The 16,814-nt window shown below is 44.4% G+C and overlaps 1 long non-coding RNA gene across 1 annotated transcript; it reads left to right on the top strand.

The window, feature by feature from the left end:
* The first annotated feature begins 10,495 nt into the window (after positions 1–10,495).
* On the top strand, positions 10,496–12,350 carry LOC139834122 (uncharacterized). The gene is made up of 2 exons (XR_011749505.1): positions 10,496–10,817; positions 12,125–12,350. It is a non-coding gene; the product is annotated as an uncharacterized lncRNA (long non-coding RNA).
* The last annotated feature ends 4,464 nt before the right edge of the window (positions 12,351–16,814 follow it).

Genomic DNA, 16,814 nt, shown 5'->3' with positions numbered 1-16,814 from the left:
CAGAGTGAGATAAACCTAACATCAACATGTATGGCAAAATAAAAAATTGAATGTTAAGACAGACTGAATGTCATACTCCCAAGGGTTCCATAGAACTTCGCTTCGCCACTTTCTACTGTAGAAGATCATTAACCCTAAGATATCCCAGCCCCGAAAATACCAACTGCACCTTTAGGAAGTCGTCTTCTTGCTCAACCCTACAGTTGCACCAGAACCAGATGAGCCGTTAACCTATTATTGCAGTGAGTAGTACACAAGGGGACTTGCGTAAATATCTGTTAATTACTACCTACAAGAAGAGCAGTCACTATATATTTCTTAATCTTGAACACAACTGGGGAAAAGAATCAACTTGCATTCTGCTAAATGAAGGAAGTGTAAATATATCAGAAAAATTAACAAGGTAATAAAACTAGATATACGTCTATTGAGAAATGCTGAGTTTTATTATCTTGAACACTTTCTGAAGAGCCAGTTCCGACAAAACTAAGGTGGTGCATGAAGAGAAAATTCAACAAGCTACATATTGAATCCAACAATTATGTGGTCAAGGAGTAGACCAACAAACAATAATGTATCTAGTTACTATGATATAGAGTTATATGTCGTGACTGTGTTAGTGAAGTGAACAAAAAGGAGGCAACATGTGGAGTTACCTCAAATATGTTGTGAATAGCAAGATTCCTATATATGAACCTTAACTAGTAGCCCAGGGAGTACGTTCTTTAGCTACCAACAAAGATAAATCAACTGGTATATTTTCTACAAGTAAGATAAACACACAATCAGTATGTATGAGAAAAAACAACAGATAAAAATCTTGATATGAATCAGATTCCCATGTATTAGGGTATTACGTTGTTGCAGATGTTGTGTGTAATTGATATCTTCGCGATATTAATATATTCCTTTATCCAAAAAAGTAACCTCCCAAGAGTAAGTGGAATTCAGGTCAATGTTTGTTGTCGTACCACTTACAATACACGCCTTCACTAGGCAACGTAAACATATTTAGGAGCATTTTGTTGCAATAAACATAGTTCTTATTTCTTAATTGCTTGTTAACTACAGAAATGATGCATGCATATGCTGTCCAGGTAAGATATAAAGAACTATGAATAAAATTGGAAGAAATAAAAACTGTGCAAATGAAGTACTGCACAGGCTTTTAGAAACAATGTGCTAAGAAAGTACTGATGTAGTAAGTAGAGCTGTACACCATGTGATGATCACTGGACATGGTTGGAACTTGGAATGGAAAGAAGGCAAGGTACAAGAACCGTATTGCTATCGCAGAGAGCAGAAGATAGAAGTAATGAGGATTGAAAGAGTTAGGATTTGGGCAGTACAACCAAGAATGGAGCGCACTCCTTCTATAAAAGGGAAACAAGACTAACAGGAGATACCAATTGAAGAGACTAAAGACCTAGAGTAGTGAGAAATGTTCAGCAAACCAATAGAAGAGGGGTGGGTGAAATGGTTGGGCCACTGCTTGTTCATCTCCCCTGTGGCCAGTAGATTATATTAGGCTTTTGGAGGCATTTGGAATTTAGTTATCATATAGGCATTGACTCATATGATTCCCAGCGTGAGCAACATGTGGAAACCGAAACCTCAATGCTCTTATCCCGATTCTCCAACTTGGAAACAAACTTAAAATTAATGGTACGTCGTGAGATCCAGGATCTAGCCAGCCATCAAGGTATGCCACTTGCGGCAGTGTTCTTCCCTACTGCGCATAGGTTGGAATCATGGTTTTTGAGTCGCGACTCAAAAGCGAGTCGCCTGAGGCTGCGACTCATGTATAGTCGACCAAAAAAACTGTATAGTCGCGAGTCGCCGTGATTTTTGGAAAACGACTCGGCGACTATACAGCGACTATTCAGTGAATATACAGCGACTCAAAAACCATGGTTGGAATACTACACCGGCTGTAACCGTTGACCCCACCTTTGTTGAGGACCAGTCGGAACTTGGCATCTGCCCTGGGCAGATGCCGCTAGGTGCAGCCGAGCATTTTCCGTTCCCTTGTCAGCCTTCTCCAACAGCATGTCATAACAATTTAGTCTACGAGCTAAATATATATATATTTATGTACTACAAATCATATCCTTCAATGCATGCTCACCCGCCCTTGGACAAATAGAACACGGAATCAAGCACTCCTTTTCCAAAGAAAGATTTCCGTTCTACAGCACTCCACATTGATATCAACAGCAAACAAAGATATATCAGCCCACAGTCCACAGACCATATATTCTTAAGATTAAGCCACAAGCTGGTACCTTTCCCATAAGAGCATACCTAGTGCGATAGCTCCAATACATTGTGTGGGATCAAGAGTATTTCTAGGCGGCAGCCTTTCCCTTGCATTATTATGCAAATAACAAAGGTAACTCCAATCTGTGGGCACAAGTCTCCTCACTCTCTTGGACCCTAACTAAGATATCACTTCCAGTAATGCATTCTTCTGAATCATATATATGAAGCTGGACTCTAAGACAAAAGGAGTAACCTTTTAATTTCATTTCGAGCTGGAGAGAACTACCATTTTCCAAAGGGCTCAACTTCCACAAGAAGACAATACAGTAATATTATTCTATCGTTATTAGTCCCTCTGTTTGGAAATAAGTGACTCAGTTTTATCTAGATATAGATGTAATAGACGCATTTGAGTTCTGTAGATAGATACATCCGCATCTAGACAAAGTTGAGTCACTTATTTCCGAACGGAAGATGTATATTTTTGAGTGAGATAAACCCAACATCGGCATATTACCGACAAAATAAGAATCTGAATTTCAAGGAAGACTCAACATCATACTCCCAAGGGTCCATAGTCTTTATCTTAGTTACTGAATAGTGTAGAAGATAAATACTGAACCCAACAACTGCACCAAAATCAGATGAGCCATTAACATATTTTGTCGTGATGATCAAAACGCAAGTGGACTTGAGGTAATCTTTGTTAATTATCTGTACCACCTACAAGCAGACCCTTCAGTTCATGTTTCTATATATGCAACACAAGTAGAGAATAAAGTCAACTTGGAGTCTGCTCAATGGAGGAGGCATAAACATATACTCCAAAATAACTAAACGGTTGGAGGAGTGGATGCACATCACAACCCCACCACCTGGGTACAAGTCCTCACATATGTGAATTTAGGTCCCTATTTACCCTATAGGGCCTGCCTCACAGTTTTCTTAAGGAAATTAATTGCATCACATATAGCAAATTATTGTTGTATTATTTCCATAAGGGTCCCAGTACTATGTACAAAATCAGCATCAAATATGGTGATATATATATATACACGCATATTTCCTTTTTCAGAGAGGACTTGTGAATGTTTCTAAACATATGGCTCTTAACTATCTCATTCCACATCTAAAAAACACAACCATGTTCTATTGTACTAAGCATGTATGTATGTGACTGTCATCTAAGCACTAGAACGTCATAAGCTAACTAATAGGTGATAGGCAGCAGATTAGCTTGCTCACTGCCATGTTATGCAAATAGCAGAGCATGAACTATAAAAAAAACCATGCACAGGTTTTGGTTTCACAAACATCTTCATAGCTTGTTTAAAAGATGCAAAACAATATAGAAGCAACCACAGTACACCTGAGAAACATTGACCATTGATACGTACAGAAAAAACAGAAGGAGCAATACTATGTCGTCTGGGAACTAGAAAAAAGCATAGCAAATATGTCTACTTCTCAAGGTATCCTACTTTCAGTTGAAGTAAATATTTTGGAAACAATATCTCAGAAACAGTATGTATTCTGGCTAGTACCTTTTTAAATATCTGATTTCTTTTATTCCAGACGTTTTTCTTCCTGGATGCTGCCGGTGTTGTATCAACTACTATATACCATTGCAGATCAGCATGTGCAGACATGCAAAATGGCACATGGTGTTTCTTCTGTCGTAAATATTACAGAGAAAATGGTGGCTGAAATGTAGGGAAATAAATAATTTATAATTTCCTAGTCTCAGGTGGTAGCATATTTGTGGTGACCCGGCATACCACTGCATGGTGTAGTATGCAAGTCTGATATAACACCAATGAAACACCGTTCCACTAGTATTATATCGCTCACAGTGGTAGAACAGAAACATATGCGGGTCCAAAGCATGTCTATAGAATTACACACAGACTCTGTTACATAAGATCATCACAGCCTCCTACTTTACAATGAGGTAAAATTGCAAATAACTCCAGAAAAACGACTCGTAGTCTAATCCTAACACGAACTCTATTTGTAGAGTATTTGACTAGCTATAGAGGTTATGAATAGATTCTAGCTAAATAGGAGCTAGGTTTAGGAAACTAGTTCCTTTCTATTGCTAAGCTAGGTTTTATCCTTGTTGGATGTGGTGTTTGACTCTTCTGACGGTTCCTGTTCCTTGAAGTAGTTGTTGACTCATCGGTTTTCGAGTTGCACTGTAGAGCCTCCTTCGATGCCTCCATATCTAAGCAGGGGATTTAAGAGTGGGATGAGTACGAGCGTACTCAACAAGTTCATTATAGGAAAGAAGTGTTTGATGCACTAGCTACAACATTAGATCAGAAAGTCTAATACCAATGCAGGTTTTGATAACCATTTCTTCAAAATGTTGCTTTTATTCAGAAGAACTATGTCCGTCAGCCTTCACCGGTTTACTAGAACTTCATGGAGTTCCTTTCCGGCAGCGTTCGCAGTTCCAAAACCCGGAACAGGGTGTGACAGGTCACGATTCATTACACTCTGCAGAGGTGTGTTACTTTACCCATAAGAGATCTTAACCTTGGTGCCAACCGGGGGCGACCCGTCCACACTTCCTTTGGTGTGATGCCCGGTATAAGGTCATAGCCAATTATATTCCTCCGCTACCTCGCACACCCACCCGTTGTTGCATACCCCGACCCTGGGTCCTCGCCGGTGCTCTTATACCAATTAAGGACGGCCCCCGACCACAACAACAGTCTGGGATGAAACCAAACTCCTTCGCCGGTAGCTGCAACCCATCATAGACCACATTACCGTGGGGAATTAGAAGGGGATCCCCACCCTCAAGTTGTTCCGCAAGCCGCAACCGCTACGGTAAGCACTGCATTACCGTGGGGAATTAGAAGGGGCTCCCCACCCTCCAGTTGCTCCGCAAGACACAACTGCTACGGTAAGCGCATCCGTTGATGTACAAGAGGTGGAAATACAATTGACTAGTCCGTCCCACTCCAGATCTTATGGTTAACACGAGTTTTACGGCACAAGAATCACTGGACGACATTTGTTGTTTAATCCTAGATGGATATAAACCCTTGCAATGGAACCTCCACCATATCAACACAATCCATGGTTCCATTGCCCACCACATTGTCATATTCATAGTTATGAAAATAGTGGTTTTGCTTTTTATGCAATAGTGATAAACATAGTACTTTGCAAGTAATTTGGTAAAAATACTCAAATGACATGAGCAAGCGATGAACTTGCCTTTCTTGACTGCAAGATTATGCAGGCAAGGTCTTCGATATGCAATAATTCCAAATTCTGAAATAGCATCATCGTCCGGTAAGGACGATGTTTAAAAGATTGGCAAGGATGCAATAATGCATAAGTATGAGATGCAATTGCTCTAAGCGTGACCTAACCCCGATGATTTAGGATTAGTGGGTTGATATGATTGGTTTAGAGTGTGTTGCACTTTTATAGTAATTCCACAAACAAGGTTCTTATTAGGGTCTTGTTGCCTTAGAATCATAAGCAAGTGGTAACATGCATAGTAATAATCATACACACCAAGGAATAGTAGTTGTATAATAAGTAAAGAGCAGTTATCAATTCTATCAATTAGGGTTGAGGTTGTCTAGGGTTTGTTATTGGATCCACTAAGTAAAGAATATTTGGTTCCTAAATAAGGTGGTTCATACACATTTCACACCATTAGGGTTTAGTGGAATATGGTTAGGTAATGCACAATAGTTGGCATAGTTGTTATTGGAGTTCATCACAATGGTGTGATGCTAAATAAGGTTAATAAAGGATGAGATCCTTGGTGATAGGGACTAGGTTTGATCCTACTTGATCAACTTGGTTTAATGGTATGCATACATGGAATACTAAATTGCTAGTGATAGGGTTCTACAATTTATGTGGACATAGATATGTCTTTAGTTGCTAATATGGTTCTATGACTACTATTGAAGTAACATGATCACATTTTAACTTGGGTGCAGGTTTGGAAACCATTTAGGGTTCATTTGAAGTAATGGAGCTAGGGTCTAAATGGCATTAGGGTTTTAGGATTACACATGAAATGATGAGTTCCTAGTTTTCTTCCTTATGGAACTAGGGTTTCATAATTACTATTTAGTTCATAGGTTAATAACTTCATTATGAATTGAAGTTATTACTAACTTTAAAAAAAATGAAAAAAATGTTTGATTTGTCTATTTATTACTTTTAACTATTTTAATAATTAAGATAATTATTAATTAGGATTTATTTTCTAATAATAAGGATTTAATAAGTTGCAAATAAAGAAAATTAGTTTGAATGTTTTCTTTATTTACTTTATTGGTTTTTATTTATTTTAGAAAATTTTCTTAATTTCTAAAATTTAATCTCAATTAAGAATAATAGAAAATGCTTAAATAACAAGTATTAAATACTTAAATTTTTATTACAAATAAAAATTTCATATTATATTTTTATTGGATAGATTTTTCTTTTCTAAGAATTTTGATATCTTATTTTCATTTTTCTGAGTTATTATGAATTTTATAAATTCGTTTGAAGTTTTTGGATTAATGGGATTTAAATTAAAACAGGGAAATGACTAAATGCACCCGGTGACTCTACCCACACAGTCACTGACTGGTGGGGCTAAGCCACGCTGGCTACCACATGGTGCCGATGTGGCAACCATGTGCTCTGCCGGCGGCCAGTGGTGGACGACGCCGGCGATAACGGGTTCCCGCGGGGCTGTGCGTAGGCTCAATCGAACGAGGGTGTCAAGACGAACTGACTGGTGGTGGCGTCACTCCGATTTGGTCACCGGAGCGTGCCCGGCGACGAGGTGCGGCGGCGGCGCTCACGGGCTAGTGACGCAGTGGCGCTACGGCATGTAATCGAGCTCGGCGAGCATGCTAGGGAGATCAGTGGCTCACCAGGAGCACGATGCGCTTGACGGCGTGGCTTGCGGTGGTCTGGTTCGCCGGATTTAATGTCGCCGGCCGTCGGAGAGACGAGCTCGACGAGGACGCTCCGGGGCACCTTGGCTCGATTCCTTCTGCAGGTTGGGCATGTCGAGGACGGCGGTCACGTGGGTGGTCACAGCTTGGCCTGGGGAGGTCTCCATCGACGGCGATGGCCGGAGGCAGGGTTGGCTAGGGTTTCGGTAATGGGGAAAATTACGCAGAGGGAGGGGAAACGGAGGGCGTCGACGCGTTTTATAGCTTCTCCGCCGTGCGCTGGCGGTCAACAACTGCGGCGGCGACCGCGGGACGTGGAGATGATCGGCTCGGTGGCGAGCTCCCGTGCTCCCAGTGAAGGAGACGAAGACGACGACGTCTTCCTCGTCTTTATCCATGTGAAAGGGTACTGGGCTGGTTTGGGCCGTGTTTTGGGGCAGGACCATGGGCTGCTGCTGGGCTGCCACGGCCAGGTAAGGCTCCTTTCCCTCTTTTTCTTTTTCTTTTATCTGTTTTCTTTTTCTGTTTTATAATTCTGTTTTAAATTCAAATTTGAATTCCTTTCTATTTTGCAGGTCTTGCTTATTTGAATCATGCAAAGATTAGTACAAGGTACTGCAGATACTTTAGTGGTGTATTAGAATGTTAATATGGGTATTATATCATTGGTTTAGTTATTATTATTGGAACTTGAATTTAAATACCTTTATGGACATGAATTTGAATATTATCTTTGTAAGTATTCAAATTGTTTTCCAATGATAATTTTCTTACTTAGTGATATATAGAGTTTTATTTGGTATTACCTTGCAAGAAACAATTTCAAAGTAATATTTACTTATGGATTTCTATTAAGAAGTGATTTAATGGCATGATTTCATGTGCTAAATTATTTCTAAGGACTTGATCTCATATTTAGGAATTTGGTTACTTGCATATGATTTTATGTGAATACTTATTTATTAAGGTCTTGGAGGTTTGATTATAACCTTATTTCAAGATTAGCACTATTATTGAATTTTAATAACACCTTGAAATCCTTAGAGTAGGTATTACTCTCCTCATAGTTGGGTCTTGGTTATTGAGTCAAATGGTTGATATGAGTGGTTATTCACCACACATGGGTTTTAATTGTGGAACTTAGCATTAGGTGTTTCTTATGTTTAATAATTGAAGCATAAGGATTAACTAGTGAGCAATTAGAGAGTTCTAACTATATTCACCTAATGATGCATCGTTTGGAACTTAGTTGTGGCTTAGGTTTTAGTTGTGATCATTCAAGTGATACACAAACTAGGTTTAAGGTATAGTACTAGGTTGTAGAGATGAAATGACACCATATTGCATGTGCTAGGGTTTAATCTCCCCTAACCATGATAAGGTGATGGCTTACTTAACATTTTATGTTCTCCTCTAGTTACTAAGATATTGAGAATTGGTTTTATCTTCTACCAATAGATTTCTATTATATCCTTAATCTATTGTTAAAGTAACTAAAGTTGCTATATTTCTTTTTATAGTTAACTGTAACGGCCCCGGGTAGTACCCCATATTAGATTTGTTTGTGCCTTCCTTTTATGCATCATCATGCATCATGCATCCTATCATTCACAAGATTTTATTAAATAAAAATTATTTCTCCAATAAAAACTATTTGTGTTTCCCTCTCATATGGTTTTATAATAACCCCCCCCCCCTCTAATTCTCTTAACAAAACCCTAACAATCAAAATTATATTAATAAATTAAACTATTTCAAATATTTCACAATTTTAAAAATGGTTTGGTTTTGTTTGGTATTATTTTCAAATACCAAAACAGTTTTGAAAATAAGAGAGAAAAGAAAAGGATTTTCAAAATCAAACCCTAACCTCCTCTAACAGGCTGCAGCCCCCCTGGCCCATCTCTCTCTCTCTTTTCCTTCTCCCTTCCCCGTCAGCCCACTCCCTTTCTCTCCTTCTCTCCCTTTCTTCGGCCCAGCCTCGCCAGCCCACCTTGGCCCGCATCCTGGCCCGTACCCCTTCGAGCCTCGTTTCCCCTTGTCGTCTTTCAACCTCACGCAGAGAGCGTGAGCTCCACCTGCGTGGTCCTCCATCACCACCGACGCCCCACCTCCACCTGCCCTCCCCTCTCCTTATCCTCTCTGGACCACGCCAACTTCCTCCTCCCCCAAGTCTTCTCCTCCTCCCCTTTTTCTTTCTTCATCTGCAAGACAAACAGAGAAGAACTCCCCACCACCGTGAACGCCATCGTCGGCCTCGCCATGGCGCCGTCGCAGGAGGCCACCCCAAGCCCATCCAACACCACCACCAGACGCGCCTTGTCCTCCTCGTCTTCTTCCCCAAGCAAATCAAGCCGTGGCCTCTCCAATCGCCCCAATTTTCGCCATTCCCCTTCCTTCGGCCGCCGGCGTTTCTCGCAGAATACGGCGACCACCGTCCTCCTCCGCCCTCCTCGTCACGTCCTACAAGTCCCCGGTGAGATGGCACACCTCTCTGTCTTCTTCTCGCTCTTTCCCCCTCACTGGTTCGTCATCTCGCCGTTGACCGCCTCCGGCCACCCGCAGATGTCTTCGCCGCCGTCGCCACGGTGCTCCCCCGGCTCCGAATTCGCCACGGGAAGACTCCCCTTCTTCTTCCGCTTCGAACCCGCACCCGCGCGCATCCAGGGGGCCTCCACATCGCCCGCGCGCGTCACGTCCGCCGCGGTGACCACCCCTACCTGCGACGCGCGTGGCACAGACCTCCGTCGAGCACCTTACGGGCAGCAGCAGAGACGCTTCACCACGTCAGCGCCAGCATGGCTGCGGGCCCCACACATCATTCTCTCGGCTAGATCCTCCCTTGGTGAGAACGGTTGCCAGATCCAGATCTGGAACCTTTTGCAGTTTAGCCCCTGCCTATCCCCTTTTCTTAACCCGCAGTCCTTCTCTCCAACAGTTTCACGGAAAACCCCCTGAACCCCCTGCAAACCAAGCCGGGGCCCTCTGCTTGGTCAGCTGCCGTGTCAGCGCCCCTGGGCCCGCTCGTCATCCCCTGTGGCTGGAACCTATTCGGTATAAAACAGTTCCCCCTTTTCCTATTTTTCTGGAAATTGCAGAATATGTGTATATCTTGTATAAATCATATCTTTCAAACCGTTCATCGAAATGCAAAGTGTTTTATATGAAAGTTGATCAGAAAAATGTGCTGAACATGAATATGCCATTCATATGCCTGTTTGCATCTCGCATCATGACGCACGATGATAGTTATGCATGTTCACCTAACATATATGCGGAGTATTTCGGAACACCGACGTGGTTTTCCCCGCTCCGTTTAATTTTGAAGTAGCGCACCCTTGCCATGTTATGCATGCTAACAACCACTTAATTTTGGCGGTAGCAAATGCAACTCCAACTCTAAATTGTTTGTCCGGGGTTCCGACTCCGCTTAAATTGGATAGTTGCATCGCATCATACCTGCCATGACATGCATGCCCGCATCTTGCTCATGCCGGTTCTTTATCCGTAGTAGTAAGACTTGCATGCGTTGTGTGTTCCAGCATTTGCTTCTTCCCGGATAGGAATGCGAAGTGGTGTTGTGAGATACGACAAGTTCTCCGGATGTCCCTCGGCAAGCTTTAACAGGCAAGCATTTCCCCTATACTCCTGCCCCTGCAGAAGTCGCTCACCTATTTTATTTTGCCTTCTCCCTCATGCTATCCTTAAGTTGCGTTCTTGTCACGTGTCCCTTCCACTAGTTACCTCAAGCAGCCTATATTGCCTCCACCAACCACCTACAGCTATTGTTTGGTTATCGGGTCTGCCTTGCGAGTCGTAGTGCATGCTAGTGCTGTTTTATCTCGTTACCGTTTTTATTATCCTATCGGGTTATATGTTGGGAAGAATCATGGTTACATTAGTTGTTGACATTTGTTTAGCGGAGGCATCGGTGGGTCAGCTGATCGTTTTGTGACGGCTCACTTGTGTTTCCTAAATATCTTAGGACCCCGAGTTCTTGTTATCTGTTCCGAGACTGAGCGCTCTAACCACACGTGGGTATGCTTACCGGGTCTCCCCTCGACCACTGCCGGAATCTACAGCCTTGTCCAGTGGCCACAACTAGTTTGGATGTTTGTTTTGCTTCTCCCGGGCGTGCAAGCATGTTTCTTGTGGTCAGATGATATGATGTTACTTTTGGGGAAGCCGTGAGTGCCTTGTATCCCCGTTGTCCCTTGCACGTCCGTAGGTGCGGCACGTATTGTTAAGAGGTCATCCTCTAGTGGGCTCTGATCCTCTTAGCCATTCTCGCAACAGCTAGGTCCACGTCGGAGTTTCGATCGGGCTCCGATACAGGTTTAACTTAGTTAGGTGGCTTCCTGGACATTGTTGTAGTGAAGGAGAGTGCGTGTCGTGATATCCACCTGTCGTAAGTGGGTTGAGCGTGCGTGTGGGCACATTTGGGCACCCCTGCAGGGTTACAATCTTATCGATAAGCCGCGTCCGCGGTTATGGACGACTTGGAGCTGTATGACTCGACCATAGACAACTTACACATGTTGTTTCAATACTAATAACTTGAGTACTAAGTTAGCCCAACTCTAATAATAAATGGTTAAAACTTGACAACCGTGTGAGTGCCTTTGTAAGTACCTCCTGACGAGGGGGGAACACATCGGTTGGGTTATGTTTGCAGAGTATAGAACTGTTAGTTTGTGCGCTCTCTCATCTTCTCTGATTAGACGAATGTTGTAGAGTGTCTCTATAGGTTTTTAGTGCTTGCGCGTTGCCGCTTAACCCCACCATATTGCCTATGACGTTCCTCTTGCGTCCTCTAAGTCCCCTGCGTGCCTCAAGTACAAAGGACGACTGGTTGACGAATGCTTATATGTCTTGAAGTCTTGTTAAGTACGAACCCGTACTTATTGCTGCTTCTACGGGATATAACCGGGCAGGTATGAAGATATGTTTGATGAAGGCGACGTTAGCAAGGTTACCCTTCCGGCTTGGCCTGGGCAGGGTTATGGACGCCACTGGTTATCTTCAGGACTCTTAGTCCAATTTGTATCTTGTCCGTACTCGGACGCATTCGATCTTCTGTATGATTTGGATCTTTGTATTGTATATTTGTATCTTGACTCGTTGGAGTCGTTGTTGTAATATATGTTTCTTGTGGGCTCTATTGTAATCTGTTGTAATGTTACCGCTCGTGTTAATTCCTCTGGCATCACGTGTGTGATTTGTCGCGCACGTCGTGTCGGAGGGCGTCTCTGAATCGATATCGTGCGGATTTCGGCGGGATCGCTGGAATCCTCAAGGTACCGGTTCCGGGGCGTCACAAGTTGGTATCAGAGCCTCAGGTTGACGGTACCCCACTAGTCCAGTCTGTAGGATAACCTTGCCAACGGACGTTGTGTCTAGTGTCAAAACTATTTTCTAAAACTCGTTGGATAGTTCTGATTAGCTCTGATTTTTCTCCTTACCTCAATTCTTTCTCATCTTACCTTTGCGAGTTTTGAGTCTTCTCTCTTATCAGAGTTCTCTGAGTATTAGGTTCCGACGTGGGTTGGACGATCTTTGCCCTTCACCTATTAGGTCCGATCTTCGGAGGAGCCCGACGGAAGCGCATCATCAACAACGGAACAACGACTTCTTGTTAGTGGTGTCGACCGATCTACATGGAGCAACAACTCTTGTTAGTGGTGTCGAGGAGATCGACACGTCGCCTGAAGACCCGATAGTTCACCTCTCTCCCCCGTACCTTGAGGTGGGATCTCGGGGCGCGATCCCTTGTTAGTGGTGTCGATTGTAACGGCCCCGGGTAGTACCCCATATTAGATTTGTTTGTGCCTTCCTTTTATGCATCATCATGCATCATGCATCCTATCATTCACAAGATTTTATTAAATAAAAATTATTTCTCCAATAAAAACTATTTGTGTTTCCCTCTCATATGGTTTTATAATAAACCTCCCCCCCTCTAATTCTCTTAACAAAACCCTAACAATCAAAATTATATTAATAAATTAAACTATTTCAAATATTTCACAATTTTAAAAATGGTTTGGTTTTGTTTGGTATTATTTTCAAATACCAAAACAGTTTTGAAAATAAGAGAGAAAAGAAAAGGATTTTCAAAATCAAACCCTAACCTCCTCTAACAAGCTGCAGCCCCCCTGGCCCATCTCTCTCTCTCTCTCTCTCTTTTCCTTCTCCCTTCCCCGGCAGCCCACTCCCTTTCTCTCCTTCTCTCCCTTTCTTCGGCCCAGCCTCGCCAGCCCACCTTGGCCCGCATCCTGGCCCGTACCCCTTCGAGCCTCGTTTCCCCTTGTCGTCTTTCAACCTCACACAGAGAGCGTGAGCTCCACCTGCGTGGTCCTCCATCACCACCGACGCCCCACCTCCACCTGCCCTCCCCTCTCCTTATCCTCTCTGGACCACGCCAACTTCCTCCTCCCCCAAGTCTTCTCCTCCTCCCCTTTTTCTTTCTTCATCTGCAAGAAAAAAAGAGAAGAACTCCCCACCACCGTGAACGCCATCGTCGGCCTCGCCATGGCGCCGTCGCAGGAGGCCACCCCAAGCCCATCCAACACCAACACCAGACGCGCCTCGTCCTCCTCATCTTCTTCCCCAAGCGAATCAAGCCGTTGTAACGGCCCCGGGTAGTACCCCATATTAGATTTGTTTGTGCCTTCCTTTTATGCATCATCATGGATCATGCATCCTATCATTCACAAGATTTTATTAAATTAAAATTATTTCTCCAATAAAAACTATTTGTGTTTCCCTCTCATATGGTTTTATAATAAACCTCCCCCCCTCTAATTCTCTTAACAAAACCCTAACAATCAAAATTATATTAATAAATTAAACTATTTCAAATATTTCACAATTTTAAAAATGGTTTGGTTTTGTTTGGTATTATTTTCAAATACCAAAACAGTTTTGAAAATAAGAGAGAAAAGAAAAGGATTTTCAAAATCAAGCCCTAACCTCCTCTAACAGGCTGCAGCCCCCCTGGCCCATCTCTCTCTCTCTTTTCATTCTCCCTTCCCCGGCAGCCCACTCCCTTTCTCTCCTTCTCTCCCTTTCTTCGGCCCAGCCTCGCCAGCCCACCTTGGCCCGCATCCTGGCCCGTACCCCTTCGAGCCTCGTTTCCCCTTGTCGTCTTTCAACCTCACGCAGAGAGCGTGAGCTCCACCTGCGTGGTCCTCCATCACCACCGACGCCCCACCTCCACCTGCCCTCCCCTCTCCTTATCCTCTCTGGACCACGCCAACTTCCTCCTCCCCTTTTTCTTTCTTCATCTGCAAGACAAACAGAGAAGAACTCCCCACCACCGTGAACGCCATCGTCGGCCTCGCCATGGCGCCGTCGTAGGAGGCCACCCCAAGCCCATCCAACACCACCACCAGACGCGCCTCGTCCTCCTCGTCTTCTTCCCCAAGGGAATCAAGCCGTGGCCTCTCCAATCGCCCCAATTTTCGCCGTTCCCCTTCCTTCGGCCGCCGGCGTTTCTCACAGAATACGGCGACCACCGTCCGCCTCCGCCCTCCTCGTCACGTCCTACAAGTCCCCGGTGAGATGGCACACCTCTCTGTCTTCTTCTCGCTCTTTCCCCCTCACTGGTTCGTCATCTCGCCGTTGACCGCCTCCGGCCACCCGCAGATGTCTTCGCCGCCGTCGCCACGGTGCTCCCCCGGCTCCGAATTCGCCACGGGAAGACTCCCCTTCTTCTTCCGCTTCGAACCCGCACCCGCGCGCATCCAGGGGGCCTCCACATCGCCCGCGCGCGTCACGTCCGCCGCGGTGACCACCCCTGCCTGCGACGCGCGTGGCACAGACCTCCGTCGAGCACCTTACGGGCAGCAGCAGAGACGCTTCACCACGTCAGCGCCAGCATGGCTGCGGGCCCCACTCGTCATTCTCTCGGCTAGATCCTCCCTTGGTGAGAACGGTTGCCAGATCCAGATCTAGAACCTTTTGCAGTTTAGCCCCTGCCTATCCCCTTTTCTTAACCCGCAATCCTTCTCTCCAACAGTTTCACGGAAAACCCCCTGAACCCCCTGCAAACCAAGCCGGGGCCCTCTGCTTGGTCAGCTGCCGTGTCAACGCCCCTGGGCCCGCTCGTCATCCCCTGTGGCTGGAACCTATTCGGTATAAAACAGTTCCCCCTTTTCCTGTTTTTCTGGAAATTGCAGAATATGTGTATATCTTGTATAAATCATATCTTTCAAACCGTTCATCGAAATGCAAAGTGTTTTATATGAAAGTTGATCAGAAAAATGTGCTGAACATGAATATGCCATTCATATGCCTGTTTGCATCTCGCATCATGACGCACGATGATAGTTATGCATGTTCACCTAACATATATGCGGAGTATTTCGGAACACTGACGTGGTTTTCCCCGCTCCGTTTAATTTTGAAGTAGCGCACCCTTGCCATGTTATGCATGCTAACAACCACTTAATTTTGGCGGTAGCAAATGCAACTCCAACTCTAAATTGTTTGTCCGGGGTTCCGACTCCGCTTAAATTGGATAGTTGCATCGCATCATACCTGCCATGACATGCATGCCCGCATCTTGCTCATGCCGGTTCTTTATCCGTAGTAGTAAGACTTGCATGCGTTGTGTGTTCCAGCATTTGCTTCTTCCCGGATAGGAATGCGAAGTGGTGTTGTGAGATACGACAAGTTCTCCGGATGTCCCTCGGCAAGCTTTAACAGGCAAGCATTTCCCCTATACTCCTGCCCCTGCAGAAGTCGCTCACCTATTTTATTTTGCCTTCTCCCTCATGCTATCCTTAAGTTGAGTTCTTGTCATGTGTCCCTTCCACTTGTTACCTCAAGCAGCCTATATTGCCTCCACCAACCACCTACAGCTATTGTTTGGTTATCGGGTCTGCCTTGCGAGTCGTAGTGCATGCTAGTGTTGTTTTATCTCGTTACCGTTTTTATTATCCTATTGGGTTATATGTTGGGAAGAATCATGGTTACATTAGTTGTTGACATTTGTTTAGCGGAGGCATCGGTGGGTCAGCTGATCGTTTTGTGACGGCTCACTTGTGTTTCCTAAATATCTTAGGACCCCGAGTTCTTGTTATCTGTTCCGAGACTGAGCGCTCTAACCACACGTGGGTATGCTTACCGGGTCTCCCCTCGACCACTGCCGGAATCTACAGCCTTGTCCAATGGCCACAACTAGTTTGGATGTTTGTTTTGTTTCTCCCGGGCGTGCAAGCATGTTTCTTTGTGGTCAGATGATATGATGTTACTTTTGGGGAAGCCGTGAGTGCCTTGTATCCCCGTTGTCTATTGCACGTCCGTAGGTGCGGCACGTATTGTTAAGAGGTCATCCTCTAGTGGGCTCTGATCCTCTTAGCCGTTCTCGCAACAGCTAGGTCCGCGTTGGAGTTTCGATTGGGCTCCGAAACGGGTTTAACTTAGTTAGGTGGCTTCCTGGACATTGTTGTAGTGAAGGAGAGTGCGTGTCGTGATATCCACCTGTCGTAAGTGGGTTGAGCGTGCGTGTGGGCACATTTGGGCACCCCTGCAGGGTTACAATCTTATCGATAAGCCTCGTCCGCGGTTATGGACGACTTGGAGCTGTATGACTCGACCATAGACAACTTACACATGTTG

The sequence above is a fragment of the Lolium perenne genome, chromosome 1 (assembly GCF_019359855.2).
Source record: "Lolium perenne isolate Kyuss_39 chromosome 1, Kyuss_2.0, whole genome shotgun sequence".
NCBI lineage: Eukaryota > Viridiplantae > Streptophyta > Magnoliopsida > Poales > Poaceae > Lolium > Lolium perenne.
The sequence above is the reverse complement of the archived record's forward strand: the minus strand, read 5'-3'. Positions and strand labels throughout refer to the sequence as shown.